At 39.0% G+C, this 18,636-nt stretch overlaps 1 pseudogene across 1 annotated transcript; it reads left to right on the top strand.

The window, feature by feature from the left end:
* The first annotated feature begins 4,040 nt into the window (after positions 1–4,040).
* On the top strand, positions 4,041–5,432 carry LOC309861309 (large ribosomal subunit protein uL18 pseudogene; annotated as a pseudogene). Its single transcript, XR_014316676.1, has 2 exons — positions 4,041–4,110; positions 4,209–5,432. The product of XR_014316676.1 is annotated as a large ribosomal subunit protein uL18 pseudogene (transcript).
* The last annotated feature ends 13,204 nt before the right edge of the window (positions 5,433–18,636 follow it).

The raw sequence follows: 18,636 nt of genomic DNA, 5'->3' as shown, positions 1-18,636 counted from the left end.
GATGTGGCCCCTGAGGCATAGCGGCTGAAAAAGATATTTCTTCTTTTCCTTCCTTTCCCTAAGTGCACATCTAAAGGAGGAATTACTATCAAACACAACATCCTCACCACAGTGACAACCTTGGCAGGGACCAGAGGAGAAAGTGCCCACTGGCCCTGTTCCCAGGGGTCTGAGTCAAGAAGACAGGAATCTGTGTAGCACATCTGGGGCAGGAGAGCAGACGTCTAATGGAAGCCTAGGACCAGAGAAGGTGTGTTTTATGAAACAGAAATACAAATAAATAGCTGATACCAGAAGACAGAGCTTCTCCTGACTATTTAGAAACCACTGGACTCTGGTTCTATTTTTAAAGATGACATGTTCCACAGAACCAGTTTTCTCTGTTACTAATTGAGGCTAAAGCATCAACATATTCTAGGCACATGTGGGAAGGGATGAGAAGTGGGTTCAGGGCTCCGACCTCTTTAATGAAATCACTCTGCATCTGAGTCAGGACACATGCAGAGTGATTTGTACTTTTTCCTCTCAGTAACTAGATTCTTCCTCTAGATTTCTAGCCCTTCTCACCTTCCTGTCAGTTTCATCTTTCTTCTTTTTGGCTGGTCTGCCACCCCTACCTCTTTTTCATTCTCTTCTAGCAGAGAACATGCCTGGCTGCTTAAGGGACATGGATTCTGGTTTGGAACTGGCTATTCAACTTCAGGTGTCTTATTTAATCTCTCTGGACTCCAGCTTTCTCATCTGAAAAATGGGCTTAGATAAGTGTTTACCCAATTCATGTTTCCTAAAATATGAAAAACTGGGTTGCCCACATGGATGTTGAAGACCCTGAGGCCTATTTCAGTAAAGAATCATATTCAGCTTTGTTTTGTCAAGGATGGCTCAAATTTATCTGAGAACAAAATCTCTTAAAAAAAAAAAAACAACAAAACAAAACATGGGGACACCTGGGTGGTACAGTTGATTGAGCGTCCAACTCTTGGTTTTTGCTCGGGTTGTCATCTCGGGTCCTGGGATTGAACCCCATGTTGGACTCCAAACTCAGTGAGAAGTCTGCCTGAAATTCTCCCTTCTTCTTCCTCTGCCCTTCTTCCTATGCGCTCTCTCTCTCTCAAATAAGTCTTAAAAAAATAACATGTAGCTACATGTCACTATTCCATGGTCTACAGGTTGAAAATTGCTGGTTTTGGGCAATCCTTGGATTGGTTCTCTAAACTTTCTTTTTACTATCCTTCCCTTTAGAATAGTTAGGAACAAAAATTACATTTCTCAGACTTGGGTAGCTAAGGTTTTGTATTTGGATTACATCCTAGCAATGAAATGAACTCATGGGATATGGGGAAGACATTTTCATTTCTTGCCCAATCCTGATGGATACACTAACCTAGACGAGCTCTAAAAGTCTTGTTCAACTCTGTGGGATTTTTATGTTCTCTCTATCTACCATACCTCTTCTTAGGCAAAAACCTCATTTAGCTATCATGAATCTGGTTCATTCATTCATTCATTTATTTTTTTTTTTTTTCTGAGTTGTAATACATCCCAAGAAAGAGACCAAGGACAAATTAGGAAAGAGTGAATGCTAGCTGGGGGTCATCTTGCTTTGAAATTTCCATCATCTTCTATAGTTCATTTCTGATTTAGTGTGCTATAGTTCATCTTGGGGTCTTACAGCAATTCCAAAAAAAAGAGAGGCTTGCTAAAAAGTTGGAACTATAACCATGATGCCCCATTATGAGGCCACCATAATGAGGCTGGGTTGAGTTGGGTACACAGACTGTTTCCCTTCAGCATTCCCTGTTAATTTTATTGGGATGATTATATTTCTCATCACATTTCAGGAGCATCTTAAATGCTGCTCCACTTCAAGAATACAGTCTAGGATGGACAGAGCCTAGCTCTGGCTCCCTGATGGCTTCCTAAGCAGCTTGGTCAGGACAAATAACTATTGTGTCTGTCCCTTTGATTATCTGGGTCTAAAATCAACGAAGCACCATTTTTCCCTAGCTGCCAGTGCTTTAGATAAAGAGCAGATCTTGTATGTAGTGTGGTGAGTTTTAAAATTGAGCTTTTTAAGTGAGTGTCAGATGTTACCAAACTCACTCTGGAACCTGATTCCATGAAGGTTAAACCCTGGAAGCTGGACTCATCAAAACATGAGATGAAGAGAATTTCTGGGTGGATGGTCCTTTGACAAAATTGGAAAGTGGTTAAAATGTGTCTTTTTCTCCTTCCAAATGACAAAAGTTCAGGTTTCCAACTTCTAGCACTAAAAAGCTTTCCCTATTCTCCTCTGCCCCTTAGAACTGTGCAGTGTTTTAAGTCTGTCCTTCTCAGAGCAAGGAAAAATAGTAAGTTCATTTATCCTGAGGCTGTTGTTTTAACCCTGGCATCCCATCAGTCCTGGATAGCTTCAGAGAGCATAAATGCCAGGGTCCCACAGCTAGAAGCCCAACAGTTGGTCTTGGATGGGGCCCACATATACTAAATATTCCAAAGCTCCCAAGGGTTGAGAACCACTAGGGTATTGATAGCTAAACATGCCTCTTCAAAGAGAATCATGGAAAAATTTCCAGGGATCAACTAATCTTCTCCCACTCCTACTCAAAATTTCCATAAAGCAGATTATTGCCATTCACTTTCATTTGCAAGCTTCAACGTAACCAAACCAGAAGTACAGCTCTTTCCATAAATAAGAAGCTCATAAAATCTTGAGATAATGCCAAGGTTAGTTCAACATAAAGCTTCTATCTAGTAGCTGGTACTTTGTTCTAGAAATTCTGTGCCCATTCTGCTTCCTGATTTGACTTATACTCGATTATCCCACCCCTGAATACCCTCAGAACGTGGTTTTCATCCTTTGCCCGGTATCCTGTTCTTCACCTAATCCTCCAGTACTAACCTGATGACAAACACATGGGCTTTGAATTAGATCTTGTACAAGTTTTGACCTCACCACTTTGTAACTCAGGATCCCTTGGGAAAATTATTTGGAGCCTTGGTTTCTTCATCTGCACAGTAGGAATGATATTTCTTATTCTATCAGTTTAGACTTTTACACATAGTAAATATTCAAAATTGTGAGGCTTCTTTCCCTTCAAATCTCATTGTTTACCTTGTACTTATTTCTACCTATTGTTTATATGACCATAGCCCAAAAGGTTTTTAAAAGCAGGATTTAGAGTATCAGTATAAAGATGTTTTAGGCACATCTTTTAGTAAGACCTCTTAGCTCCCACCATAAGGGGTCTGACCAAGGCATTCAGGACAGTGATGGGATGGTGGAAACTAATGGGATTCAGTGGGAGGAGTGATTTGAAGAAACCCTTGGTAGTCACCAGTGGGAAGCTGAAAAATAAATCCAGAGAAGACCTGGAAAGGGCAGACCACCAGATATCCAAGTAGGAAGCAGAAATCCTGACTGGAGTCTGTTTCAAACCACAGACTCTGAATTTAGGGAAGAAAGCATTAAAAACAATAAATTACCTAAAATGGCAAATTTAAGATTCGACTGCCTCAAACTGTAACAACTTAGGCACTTGTAAAAGAGAAATATTCCAGATGGCAAAGTGGAAGGATGAATTATAGAGAAGGAAGTGGCTAATATCCTGTGCAATACAAAAAAAAAGCTTTCCTTGCAGGAGCCAGGCTGGGGAGACTGGTGTCTCTGGAGACAGAAGTGGGGTGCCATTTGATCAGGGTCAGCTGGCCCCACTGGCCAGCCCTAGGTGCTCAGGGTTCAGGTTTGGTTTCAAATTGCCTTCCGTCTTCTAAGAGATTCTGGAACAAATGACCTTGGTGTCTTCGGAGGGGCAAATAGAGTGACTACCTAACATGCATAGGACTTTTATTTGACTTGGTCCATCTGACCTCACTATTTAATTCAGGATCCCATGGGCCTAGGTATTTCAAATTGCATCTTTTTTTTTTTTAAGATTTTATTTATTTATTTGACAGACAGAGATCACAAGTAGGGAGAGAGAGAAAGAGAGAGGAAGCAGGCCCCCCGCTGAGTAGAGAGCCCTACACGGGGTTCGATCCCAGGACCCTGGGATCATGACCTGAGCTGAAGGCAGAGGCTTTAACCTAGGTGCCACCCTAGGTTAAAGGGTGAGAGCCACCCAGGTGCCCCTCAAATTGCATCTTATACTTCTTATCTTATACATCTGATACTTATATTTTTCATCTTTTACTTCCCTTTATATCAGGTCACTCCAGCTCTGGAACCAAGGGGATTGAATCTGAACGGGTAAACTGGAGACAGGTGAAGGAATCCAACTGCATCCTTGTCAAAGGGGCCTTCGTTCTGGCTTCTTAAAATGTAGTCCTCAGACTGCATGATCTGACTATATGATGCCTCAGTATCACTTCTGAGATTACTTGAAATGCAACACCCTGGCTGCTCGATAGCAAGCCATAGACACTAGTCTTTGTTCTGCAGGATGGGAGTTAAAAGTGGTCAAGAATAAGGCTTACTTAAAGAGATAGCATGTGAAATTTAGAAAAAGATGAGAGGGTAAAAGATTACTATACTCAGAAATGCTTGGTAACTCAGGATAAAAATAAGTACAACACACCTAAATACAGGATGATAGTGCATGATCAAAGGAGATGTCATTTGTCAGATTGTTTATGCCTGTAGAGAAGGAGATATGATAGTCTGTGCAGCTTATGCTTATGAACTCCCAATGTATGGCATGAAGGTTGGCCTGAAAAATTATGATGCATCATATTGTATGGGCATGTTGCTGGTCCACAGGCTTCTCAACAGGTTTGGCATGGACAAGATCTATGAAGGCCAACTGGAGGTGACCAGAGATGAATACAATATGGGAAGATTGATGGCCAATGTGGTGCCATCACCCACTATCTGGATGCAAGGCTTGCCAGAACTACTACTGGAAATGAAGTTTTTGGGGCACTCAAGGGAGCTGTGGATGGAGACTTGTCTACCCCTCACAGTACCAAATTATTCCCTGATTATGATTCAGAATGCAATGAATTTAATGCAGAACTACAATAGAAGCACATCATGGGTCAGAATGTTGCAGATTATATGTGATACCTAATGGAAGAAGATGAAATAATTATAAAAAACAATTCTCTCAATACACAAAGAATGTAACTCCAGACATAATGGAGAACATTTTTAAGAAAGCTCACACTGTTGTATGAGAGAATCTATTCTATGAGAAGAAGCCTAAAAAAGAAGTAAAAAGGAAAAAAGTGGAACCATCCCAAAATGTCTCTTGCCCAGGAGAGAAACTGCATAGCTCAGAAAAAGGCTAGCTTCCTAGCACTCAGGAGTGGGCTGTTGAGAGCTAATAAACCAAACCATATTTTTCTATTAAGATTTTTCAGGTAAAGATAATAAATTTATTCATCAAGCAGCTAAAAAAAAGAAAAAAAGAAAAAGAAAGAAAGAAAGAAAAGGAAATCTACCAAATCAGAACCTGCATTGTATTATGATCTGCTAAGATGTTTCATATGTATGTTAAGGTATGAGAAACAACATACTCATAGATTTTATATGCAAAGGAAGAATACAGACCCCCCAAAGAGCCCTGTATGCATCAGAAAGGACATTGCCTGTGTCTAATTGTTTCAACAATAGTGCACGTCATGGAGTCTACACGTTCCTAATAGCAATGCCAAGGCCTTGATGCCTAACAATAAAGGCCTTTTGGCCTGAAACAGGGTCCATAAGCAAAGGGCCATCCAACACTCCATCTCAGCCTCAGCTGTTCTGTTCCATTGTTTCTCCTCCTCTCATGGCCAAGTGGAGGAAAGTCATAACATGACAGAAAGTTGTATAAAACTGGTTTGCTATCACATTCAGAATAGTTCAGATACCTTATTGTGGTCTCATAGGGCCCCTCATTCTCTGGGCCTGACTACTTCTTAAAATTTATTTCTTGCCCTCTGTAATGCTGCCCCAGCCATTCTGGCCCTTTTCTTTCTGGAACACACCGAATTCATTCCCAGCTCCTAGCATTTCCTGTTTCCTCTATGAGAATGCTCTTTCTTTCTTCCTGTCAGCATTGCTGAGTCCTCATCGCTATGTCTCAGCACAAACAATGCTTTTCTAGAAAGACCAAGCCTGCTACTCTGTTTGAGATGCCACCTCACCTATTTTGTCTCTAGCAGATTATGGGATTTTTCTCATTGAACTTAGTATTACCTGGTACTCTCATGTTTATATTGACTGATTTACTTCTCCTCCCCTACCACATATAAGCTTTAAAAGAGCAGGGAACAGATTCCTCTCCCTGATTGCTACATCCCAAGTGTTTAGAATAATACCTGACAAAGTATTTTTTCAAAGAATGTTTACTGAATTTGAGTGAATGATATTACTGGGGTGAAACTACTGGCTTTTCAATTATTTGTGTATTCCTGTGTTCTCTAATCACTCCACTCATGCCCACAGATAGCTCAGAAGGGCTTAGATGGCAGAGCCTGAGTCAATCATATTTTAGGTCTGGCCCACAAAATTGAGATAGGTCACAATGTGGTCACTTCAGGGCTGTGTAGTATTCCAATTCAATACAGGTCTGTAAACCCTTATTGACTGCCTGTCCATGTACAAGGTACTGTGAAATACAAAGGCAAAATATAAACACCAAAGGCATCCCAGGAAGGCAAAGAGGCATTTACAAAGGTATAGAAGCAAGAAAGGGGGTTGGGAGAACTGCAAAGCTTGGTGATACCAAATGCAAAGGGCATGCACAGTTTGGATAGACAGAAGAAAAGAAGGTTAGGGAAGGAACCAGAGTGCTTGTAATAATACATATCTTTGAGGAGCTGGACCTACTTTATGTTCGAGGACAGATGCAAATATCTCAAATTCTTTTTAGTTGAAAAGAGCCAGCAGTGAGTTTAGCTGAGAGCATGTTGCAACCTCTAGCCCTCCTCTGTGCTCCCTTTGGGTACCATGAGCACTATACCCAGCAATCTCAAAAGCCCTCACATGCTGGACCCATTAGGCACTGCATACTCCACTGTCTGAGTCATTTCCCCTCTGCCAATAGTGACAAACCCAGAGGAACTCTCCACTAATTGAATCTGAAATGACTCACTCTAAACCAGGGACTTGAAACTTGAAAATCTCAGCAGCAATACCTTGGCGGTAAGACTCTTGGTTTAAGTTGTCTGGCTTATTGTCTGGGGAGCCAGTGGGCATAAGGGGATAGAGTAGAGGGTATCTGGGAGGAGGGTTTTGGAGCAGGACTTTTGGGTTTTCTCAGAGAGCTGGAAAGACAACGGCATCCACTGTATATCATTGATTGTTCGAGCTCCCAGCTGGTTGCCAAGTGCTAAAAAATGACACTCAGACACGTTTGGCACACCTAGTTTTGTTTATAATATTTGATGCAGTATTTAAAAATAAAGAGCTTTCACATTAAATTCTCAGATTTCTGGATTCTTTCAAAGATTTAAAAAGACCTGGCAATAACCCACTACAAGTGAAGAGTGCGTGCCTTTTATACAGGCTGTATGCTCCCCAGGTTTCTGTGGTCTACACCTCAACTTTTACATTCCTAGTGCTCCTGCACTTATATCCAGAATGCCTCATTGGTTTATTATCCCTTTTGGCTCCTATAGGATTTCAGCTTGCAACCCCTATTCTGACACCATCATTGAGAGGACAGACTTTGATGACATTTTCAGTAATAGGAATGGACCTCAAAGTATGATCATTATGGAAAATTTCATCTGATCAGTGCTAAGAAATTTATTAGAAAATAATATAATAAAAGGGCATGAAAATGACCAATCTCTACCCTCCATTTCTTCTCTCCTAGAAGAATTCATAATACTTACATTTCAGGCTGGGGTTATGTTTTCTCTACTGTCTTACGTTCCTCGTGATAATTACATCCTGGTGTATATTAAACTAATGCCCAATAAATAGGTAAGGAATGATACAGTGTTGCTGGTCTAAGTCTTATGCATCTGGTATCCTTCTCCAGAAGAACCTGACACCCAGGGTTTGACATCTTTTGTTCTTTTTTTCAACCATTCATATTTTAATGGTCTCCTTCCTTCCCTATGTACTTATCCACCTATTCTAAGAAGCGTTCCATGGCTTCCCCAAGTTGGAAATATTAGCTTTCTATGCTTTATTTAAAATTGGTACTGTAACTTCCTGAGTTTTTATTTCCCTCATGGGAAAAGCAATATCTACATCATAAGATCATTATGTACATTACGTCTGGGTGTGGTGAAATAACCATTGCAAACACTTATATATCACTTACTATATGCCAGGAACCCTTCCAAGTGCTTTGTGTATGTGACTTATTTAATCTATACAACATTGTTGTAAGGTAGGTACTGATATTATAATCCCCATTTTACAGACAAAGAAGCTGAGGCAATAAAAGCTTAACTAACTTGCTCAAAGTCACAAATCAAAAAGTGCTGGAGATGGACTTCAAATGCCAAAAGCTGGATCCAGTATGCATGGCCCTAGACACTAAATAATACTGCCTCTCTTCTGAAGTGAGGTCTATAATACATAGCCATATTCTTTGTGATAAAATAGAAAATTGCCTTTCCTTAACCCATTCTTACTAGTGCTATTTTGCATTGTTAGTTACATATAGCCGGATTAGATCCTGTTTGCTTTTAAAGATTGAATTGATTAGCTGAAGAGAAAGGTGGGGAGAGAAGTCTTAAATAAGATAAATAAAACTAGAGGTGGGATAAAGAGGGAGTCTTTCCTTCATTTGCCTTATTTAGGCAGTAAATTCTTCAGGCAAGAACACTTTTGAAAAATAGCTTTATCAGCAGATCCCTCCTGAGAGTTCTTTGTCATCCAGAAGGACCCTACATCCAGCCTAGTTGCAAAACATCCCTGAGGCCAAGGAAAGACTTGGAACTAAAAGAATGCAAATGGCGTTGGTTTTCCATTTCATTTTCAGATATGGATCTATTTCCCAATCTTACCTGTACAATTTGGTACAGACTCTCTTATACTTGTCCTTAGTTTCTTCATTTGTGACATGGAAGATTGGAAAAGGCCATGAATGGCAAACAGATTTGCTTTTGTAGGCCACATCCAATTGATTAGTCGTAAGTGCCTTGGCCATAAGCTTACCGTATATGAAGTATAGATATATCTGTCAGCATATTTTCTAAGAATTTGCCTCCCTGGATTAGATGACTCCCCATGCTCCCACTCAATTTTATGCTCACGTGAGAACAGCTACAAGAGGAAAAGGGAATAAGAAAACAAGAGATACAAATAAGATTTAAAAAAAAAATGATGAGGGAAAAAAAGAGTATGTCTGTCGAATTACCATTTATACTGGAAGCAGTGAAGAGCAGGATTGATATTGCAGAAAATCCAGTCAGTACTGTGGTAGATAAATATGAAAGTAATGTAGAGGAAAAATAGCAAAGTGAAGACTATGGCTAGGAGTTAGGTGTGATTATAAAAGGACAACATCAGGGATGTTTGTGGTGATAGAACTCTTGTATCTTGACTGTGGAGGTAGAAAATGGACCAATGCATGTGATAAAATTACAAATAACTAAGTATGCACACACACACAAGGAATACAAGTATAACTGGAGAAATCGGAGTAAGATTGGAAAACAGTAGAAATGTCAATATCCTAACTGTGATGCTATATTATATTTTTGCAAGATACTACCACAGGAGAAAACTGAACAATCAGTATATGTAGAAAATGTCAATATCCTAACTGTGATGCTATATTATATTATATTATATAATATATTATATTTTTGCAAGGTACTACCATGGGAGAAAACTGAACAATGGGTATATAAGATCTCTATATTTTTCTTACACCTGCATGTAAATCTACAATGATCTCAAAGGAAAAGTTAACTCACACACAAAAAAACAAAACTATAAGAATATTTACAGAATTAGAGATAAGAGAATAGATACACTATCTAATAGATACACAAAGATAAGAGAATAGATAAATAATACATAGACAAATAGTATTATAAAATGGAACTAAAAGGTAAAAAGAGATTAAAATGTTTCTATGGTGGAAAAAAATGCCAATACTCATGGATTTAAAAGACTCATCAAAATTTTAGGCATAATGAGAGAAAATACATTTTATTTATTTATTATGCATGTCACCATACAGTACATCATTAGTGTTTGATGTAGTGTTCCATGATTCATTGTTTGCATATAACACCCAGTACTCATGCAATACATGCCCTCCTTAATACCCATCACCTGACTCACGAAGCCCTCCACCCCCCTCCCCGCTAAAACTTTCAGTTTGTTTCCCAGAGTCCATGGCTTGTCTCCCCTTCTGATTCCCCACCCCCTTCATTTTTCCTTTCCTTCTCCTAATGTCCTTCATGCTATTCCTTATGTTCCACAAGTAAGTGAAACCATATGATAATTGTCTTTCTCTGCTTGACTTAATTTATTTATTTGCCAGAGACAGAGGGAGAGAGAGCGAGAGAGCACAGGCAGACAAAGAGGCAGGCAGAGGCAGAGGGAGAAGCAGGCTCCCTTGCTGAGCAAGGAGCCCGATGTGGGACTCAATCCCAGGACCCTGGGATCATGACCTGAGCCGAAGGCAGCTGCTCAACCAACTGAGCCACCCAAGCGTCCCTCTCTGCTTGACTTAAAAACAGTGTCAAACTTTCTGTATTAGGAAGCTTGTAGCCAAAAACGATAGTCCGATGAAGAAGCTAGGAGCCAAGAGCTTGTGAATAGCCCTGGGGGCCGCAATGGGAATTCTAAGCCAATGGCATTAATAAGCCCTGCCCCATGATTTGATTTAGGCATTCCATTCCCCCCTTAAGCCATGGACTGGTAACAAAACTGAAAATGCTACTGAATCACAGGTGCCACATGAGGAACATTTGCACTGAGAGAGAGATGGGATAAAGTTTCCTACCATTCTGAAGGATTCCCTACCATTCATAAATGATTTCTTAAAAAACATAAAAGTGACTTTTACAGTTATTACTTAGATGTAGATCTAGACACAAAGCATTCCTGTATTTATCCCAGAAATGTTTCTTTAACCTTAAAGGCCATGCATTCAGTCAATGGACATTTATGGACGAGGCAGCAGAAGATACTACACATGTATAGAAGTACCGATTTAGCATGACCCCTACCCCCAAACAGCCTCTTAGAGATAAGCATGTAATACTAACAAAAAAGGCTGTGATTTATTGTTATCTGCATTCCAGATACTGCATAGGTGTTTTATATATTATTTAATTTAATGATCTCAATTATTCCACTGAAGACAGAATTAGGATTTTACTTCATGTTTGCGTGATCCAATGACTGTGATATTCTCTATGCTCATTGCCCACCATTTTTCAAGATGAAGGTCAAATCATAAAGCTACCATGATATATTTTATAAATAAGTATAGATTGATCATTCATTCATTCATCAACAGATATTTATTGGCATCATCTATGTACCAGGCTTTATGCTAGGTCCTGGGACACAATGGACAGGAATCCATCCCCAAGGATCTTCAAGTCTGATAGAAGAAACTGGTATTACTCAAATGATCAAATTTATGTATAACTATATGTATCCATAGCAAATGCTACAAAGGAAAGATACGTGTTACTTTGAGAGCTTATAAGGAACCAATTTGACCTATTCAGGGAGTTAGAGAAGGTTTTTCAAAGAAGTGACTCTTATTTTTTATTTATTTTATTTTTTAAAAAGATTTTATTTATTTGACAAACAGGGAATATGCCTGGAAGCCATACAGTTCTGAATAAGAGATAGAACACTGAAGACTCAAGAAATTGAATAACAAAGGAAAGTTTGTATATGCCTCATGTTAGCCAGAGTTAGGAGCAATGCAAGGGCTATATTATGGGTTGAACTCTGTTTCCTTCCAAAAGGTATTAATGTCCTAATTTCTAGTAACTGTGGATGTGAACTTATTTGGAAATAGGGTCTCTGCAAATGACCAAATTAAGATAAAGTCATTGGGATGGGCCTTAATCTAATAAGACTGTGTCCTTATGAAAAGGGGAGATTTGGACATGGAGGCAGACACATACAGAAGTACATCAAGGGGGTGCCTGGGTGGCTCAGTGGGTTAAAGCCTCTGCCTTCAGCTCAGGTCATGATCCCAGGGTGCTGGGATCGAGTCCCAAATCGGGCTCTCTGCTCCGCAGGGAGCCTGCTTCCTCCCCCCCGCCTCTCTCTCTGCCTGCCTCTCTGCCTACTTGTGATTTCTCTCTCTCTGTCAAATAAATAAAAATTTAAAAAAAAAGTACAAGTCAAAACCACAATGAGATATCACCTCACACCAGTCAGAATGGCTAAAATCAACAAGTCAGGAAATGACAGATGCTGGCGAGGATGTGGAGAAAGGGGAACCCTCCTACACTGTTGGTGGGAATGCAAGCTGGTGCAGCCACTCTGGAAAACAGCATGGAGGTTCCTCAAAATGTTGAAAATAGAACTGCCCTATGACCCAGCAATTGCACTATTGGGTATTTACCCTAAAGATACAAATGTAGTGATCCAAAGGGGCACATGCACCCGAATGTTTATAGCAGCAATGTCCACAATAGCCAAACTATGGAAAGAACCTAGATGTCCATCCACAGATGAATGGATCAAGAAGATGTGGTATATATACACAATGGAATACTATGCAGCCATCAAAAGAAATGAAATCTTGCCATTTGCTACAACATGGATGGAACTAGAGCATATCATGCTTAGCGAAATAAGTCAAGCAGAGAAAGACAACTATCATATGATCTCCCTGATATGAGGAAGTGGTGATGCAACATGGAGGCTTAAGTGGGTAGGAGAAGAATAAATGAAACAAGATGGGATTGGGAGGGAGACAAACCATAAGTGACTCTTAATCTCACAAAACAAACTGAGGGTTGCTGGGGGGAGGGGGTTTGGGAGAAGGGGGTGGGATTATGGACATTGGGGAGGGTATGTGCTTTGGTGAGTGCTGTGAAGTGTGTAAACCTGGTGATTCACAGACCTGTACCCCTGGGGATAAAAATATAAGTTTATAAAAAATAAAAAGTTAAAAAAAAAAAAAAAGTACATCAAGTGAGGTCACAGAGGGAGAACATCATCTGCAAGCCAAGAATGTCTGAGGTCAACAGAAGCTTGGAGAGGAAAAAGATTCTCCCTCACTGCCCTCAGAAGGTACCAATTCTGCTAATACCTTGAGTTTGGACTTCTAGCCTCCAAATTTTGTTTCAGCAGACTCAAAAAATTACTATGGCTGTTCCTGAGAGAATTACATTACTACAGTGATTCAGAGTCTTTTACCTAGCATCCTCCTCTGCTTCTGAAAGAGCAGCAGATTATTACAGGCCAGGGGTTGGAAATACATAAAATTGAGATTACAGTTTGTCCTCCAACACTCTCCCACATCTGCTTTCTACACCTGGCAATTACTTCTCATGTCTCTGGCCTCAGGTACCAGCATCCCACTCTGTCTTCCCATAGCCAAGAATACCTTCTAGTGCTCTCCTCTGAGGGGCAATGAGAGTGTTACTCTCAACCTTAAGTCCATTCTGCATCCTCCCTTCTCATTGGCCTTTATCTCATGTGTACTTTAAAAGTCAGTTTTTGGCACAGGAAAGGTATGGGGAATTTTGTGTAACAGGTGATAAATCTTGTGGGTGTCTGACAGAACTTTCCAATGGGTGAAACACCTTTCAGTATGCAAGATGGATTACTTTCAGGAGCCATTCTGGTGAATTGGAGGACACTTAACATTTGGTTTGATGGTTAAGACAATGTGGGACTTCCTCCATCCAAAATCTTCTTTCTCCTATATTGGCTTTTATTTTCATTCTGAATTAATAGTAGTCTATTTGTAGGTCAAAGCCCAACCCCAGTCACATCCATTAATAGGACCCCACCCATTAATGCTTCATAAATTGCTACCCTTCAAGGCCAAGACTCTACCCCATCATGGCCCCTTTCTCCAGATCCACAAGGATGGAGGGTTGACCTAGAAGGTAGTTAAGGTCCCTGCCAGCTCTAAGATAGAATGAACCTAGGATTTCATTTTTATTGAATAATCTCTGCTCACAGCCCCATGTCCTCTATAGTCACTTTCTCTTCTAACTGCCAAAACTTTCTCATTCATACCTGCCTTTGGGGTATGCCTGGAAATGGGGGCTATATTGAAATACAAATTCTGTGCAATATCCACTGTGTAAAAATAATGTTAATAATTATATATATAGCTTTCATTTATTGAGAGCTCAGTGTGTTCCTCAGCTGATGTTAAGTGTTCCATAAGCATTTTTTTTTGCAGGTTTAAAATCTTTATTCTACCACTCTTCCCCTTAGGCAAATCACTTAGTTTCTAAATTTCAGTTTCCTTATCTGTAAACCTGGGATAATAATGTTAATTCTCAGTATTATTATAAATATAAAGATTATGATTGTAAAGTATTTAACACAATGCTTGACATCTAGAAATGTATGTTATAAATAGCTCCTATTATTATAAGAAAATATAACTTATTTTTCTTTACTTCTTTGCACTTAATATTTTTTGGGGGTGTGTGTGGTGCATAAACAATGAATTTTGGAACACTAAAATAAAGTAAAATAAAATTTAGAAAACAAAACAAAACAAAAGAATGTGTTGTTTAAAAGATAACTGCTGTTTTGGGATTAGAGTTTTCAGTGCTTTAAAAAGAGCACTTTTTTAAAAATTTAATTTTGTGTGTGTGTGTTCCAACATTCATCGTTTATGCACCTCACCCAGTGCTCCATGCAATACCTGTCCTCCTTAATATCCATCACCAGGCTCACCCAACATCCATCTCCCTCCCCTCCAAAACTCTCAGTTTGTTTCTCAGAGTTCACAGTCTCTCATGGTTTGTCTTCCCCTCTAATTTCCCCCAACTCAGTTCTCCTCCCTATCTCCCAATTTTCTCTGTGTTATTCCTTATGCTCCACAAGTAAGCAAAACTGTATGATAATTGACTCTCTCTGCTTGACTTATTTCACTCAGCATAATCTCCTCCAGTCCCATCCATGTTGATACAAAAGTTGGGTATTCATCCTTTCTGATGGAGGCGTAACACTCCATTGTATATATGGACCACATCTTCCTTATCCATTCGTCCATTGAAGGAAATCTTGGTTCTTTCCAGTTTGGCGACTGTGGCCATTACTGCTATGAACATTGGGGTACAGATGGCCCTTCTTTTCACTACATCTATATCTTTGTGGTAAATACCCAGTAGTGCAATTTCAGGGTCATAGGGTAGCTCTATTTTTAATTTCTTAAGGAGTCTCCACACTGTTTTCCAAAGTGGTCATACCAACGTGTATTCCCACCAACAATGTAAGAGGGTTCCCCTTTCTCCACATCCTCTTCAACATGTGTTGTTTACTGTCTTGTTAATTTTGGCCATTCTGACTGGTGTAAGGTGCTATCTCAATGTGGTTTTGATTTGAATCTCCCTGATGGCTAGTGATGATGAATTTTTTCATGTGTCTATTAGCCAGTTGTATGTCTTCATTGGAGAAGTATCTGTTTATGTCTTTTACCCATTTTTTGACATGATTGTCTGTTTTATGTGTGTTAAGTTTGAGGAGTTCATTATAGATTCTGGATATCAGCCCTTTGTGTGTACTGTCATTTGCTAATATCTTCTCCCATTTCGTTGGTTGCCTCTTTGTTTTGTTGACTATTTCCTTTGCTGTGCAGAAGCTTTTGATCTTGATGAAGCTCCAAAAGTTCATTTTCGCTTTTGGGAGGTTTTTGATCACTTCAATTTCGTTACTGATATTGGTCTATTCAGGTTGTCAGTTTTTTCTTGATTCAGTTTTGGAAGATTATAGGTTTCCAGGAATGCATCCATTTTGTCCAGGTCACTTAACTTATTGGCATATAACTGTTTATACAACCTTCTTATAAGCCTAAGACTTAGGTATGAATAGGAATCCAATTTTATAATAAAGACTGAGGCCCACGTATTTTAAAACTTTTCTATGACCAGATAGGAAGGATAGGAATGGAATTTAAACCTAGATAGGGCCAGGAGCCCATGCTCTTCATCAATTTGCTATCGTGACTTCTCATATTTGCTAATAAGGATGTGTTTGTTTATGGTTTAGGAAAATTTCCTTTTATCAGGTAACTTGAATCAGTTCTGGAAATTAGAAAAGAATTCTTTAAAAGCAGAGTTTTTAATCTTAGAAAACATCTGAGAGATTTTTGTTTTCTCCCTCACTTTACAACTGAAGAATCTAAGGACTTCATAAACAAAACACTTGCCAGTGGATAAACACCTAAGATGGAACTTTGCACGAAAAATGCTCACTTCTAGTCTCCAAGGCTAGAGGAGTACAAGAGAAGTGGTACAAGAGAAGAGGAAGTTGCCCTAATCCTCGTACTACTAGTTCCCAAACTTGAACTAGCATCAGACTTACGTTGTAGGGTAGTTAAAACACAGACCCAAGGTTTTGATGGAGACCTGACAATTTTAGTTCACTTTCATTTCAATATACATGCAATGCCTCTGGGAACCACTTTTTGAAAAATCAGTCTTTAAACCAGAGGACACTGTACTATTAGGTGAGTAGGCCTCTTACTCTGATCACTAAGGATGGGCTTTAATATAGTGGTTCTTAGCCTTGATCACATAGTGAAATCACCTTGGTCTGAGATATGAACTGATCATTAGGTGTTTTACAAGCTTCTGACATGATTCTCATGTGTAATCAGTGTTGGGAACCCCTGTCTTACCGCTTCCAACCCACCTGATTGTGGGTAAGCTAGATAAACTCTTAGTGCTTCAGTTTTCTCATCTATATAATGAGAATAATAATAATGATATGTATGATTTTTGTGGCACATATGATTTTTGTATTAAACAACCCAATAAATTGAAAATATTTAGAAATAGGCCCAGCATTTAGTAAATGTTGTATAAATTTTGGCTGTTATTGTCATCATCACTGTAGTTGTAATTAGTGTTCTTTTCCTCTTTCCTTTCCTCTGTGTGTTCTGATTTTCATGGAATCTTTTACATATGGGCAAAAACTTAATGTTTTTTTTCTAATGAGCTATAAATTAAAGCAATTAAAATTAAGTAGGGCCAACAGCCTCACATATCCCTCTCCCCTGGTAAAAAGACATTTCTCTTTTCTTTCAGTCGTCACTGGTTAGTGGAAGGAGCACTTTCCATCCTTGCAAGTGAGAGTTTTATTTTAGGACTTTCAGTTCTATTCCATTCAGTTACACATCTATCCTTATGCCAATATATACTCTTTTGATTAGTGTAGATTTTTACTGTTTTAAAATCAGAAAGTGGGGGCGCCTGTGTGGCTCAGTGAGTTAGGCCGCTGCCTTCGGCTCAGGTCATGATCTCAGGATCCTGGGATCGAGTCTTGCATTAGGCTCTCTGCTCAGCAGGGAGCCTGCTTCCCTCTCTCTCTCTCTCTCTCTCTCTCTGCCTGCCTCTCCATCTAGTTGTGATCTCTCTCTGTCAAATAAATAAATAAAATCTTAAAAAAAAAAAATCAGAAAGTGTTTTGGAGTTGAGAGGTTTGGGGGGTTGGGTGAGCCTGGTGGTGGGTATTAAGGAGGGCACGTACTGCATGGAACACAGGGTGAGGTGCATAAACAATGAATTTTGGAACACACACAAAAATAAATTAATTAAATTAAATTAAAAAAATAAAATGGTCAAATTGACAAAACCAGGGAGTGGAATAACAGTTCCCAGGGCTGGAAGGATAGGAAAACGGGGAGTTGTCAGCCAAAGGAGACAACGTTTTAGTTATGCAAGATGAATCCATTCTGGAGATCTGTACACCTTTATTTTTTGTACAATCTTTCTTTGCCTGCTATTCTTCTTCTTCTTCTTTTTTAAAATCTTCTTGCTCAGTGATCCCTCTGGTTTTTACTGCTTCATGCCCTCCCATTTATAAACTAGGAGAGTTTTTGTCTCCTGACTTGTCTGTTTATGACTGCATGTTTTGTCTATATGCACTCCTCTTCCAGTGTTCCTGGAAACAGATGTTGCTGCCTATGCTTTCCCCAATGCAACAAATGAAACAGGATTGGAATAAAAACTAAAACGTTAAAAAAAAAAAATCAGAAAGTATGATTCCCCCAACATTGTTCTTTTTCAAGATTGTTTTGCCCGTTCTTCTTCCCTTGCACTTCTATATGTGCTTTAAATTCAGCTTACTAATTTCTGAAAAGATGCAGGCTTGGATCTGAATAGTAATTGCATTGAATCTGACAAACATTTGGGGCAAACTGTAATCGTGACATATTAAGCCTTCTGATTAACAAACATGGCATTTCTTTCCATTTATTTAGGTCTTTATTTCTTTCATCAGTGTTTTATGGTTTTCAGATTATAAGTTTTGTTAAATTAATTCTTAAGTGTTTTATTTTTTTGTATTCTATTTATTATTTTTGATGCTAATATAAATGCAATTGTTTTCTTAATTTCATTTTCAGATTGTTCAATGCTAATATACAGAAATTCAATTGATTTTTGTATATTGATCTAATGTCCTGAAAACTTTACTGAACTCATTTAGTATTCTAAATGTTTTTAGTGGGTTTTTTAGGATTTCCTAAGACAAGGTCATATCATCTACAAACAGAGATTGTTTTA

The sequence above is a fragment of the Mustela nivalis genome (genome assembly GCF_964662115.1).
Source record: "Mustela nivalis genome assembly, chromosome: 3".
In the NCBI taxonomy this organism is placed as follows: Eukaryota; Metazoa; Chordata; class Mammalia; order Carnivora; family Mustelidae; genus Mustela; species Mustela nivalis.
The sequence above is the reverse complement of the archived record's forward strand: the minus strand, read 5'-3'. Positions and strand labels throughout refer to the sequence as shown.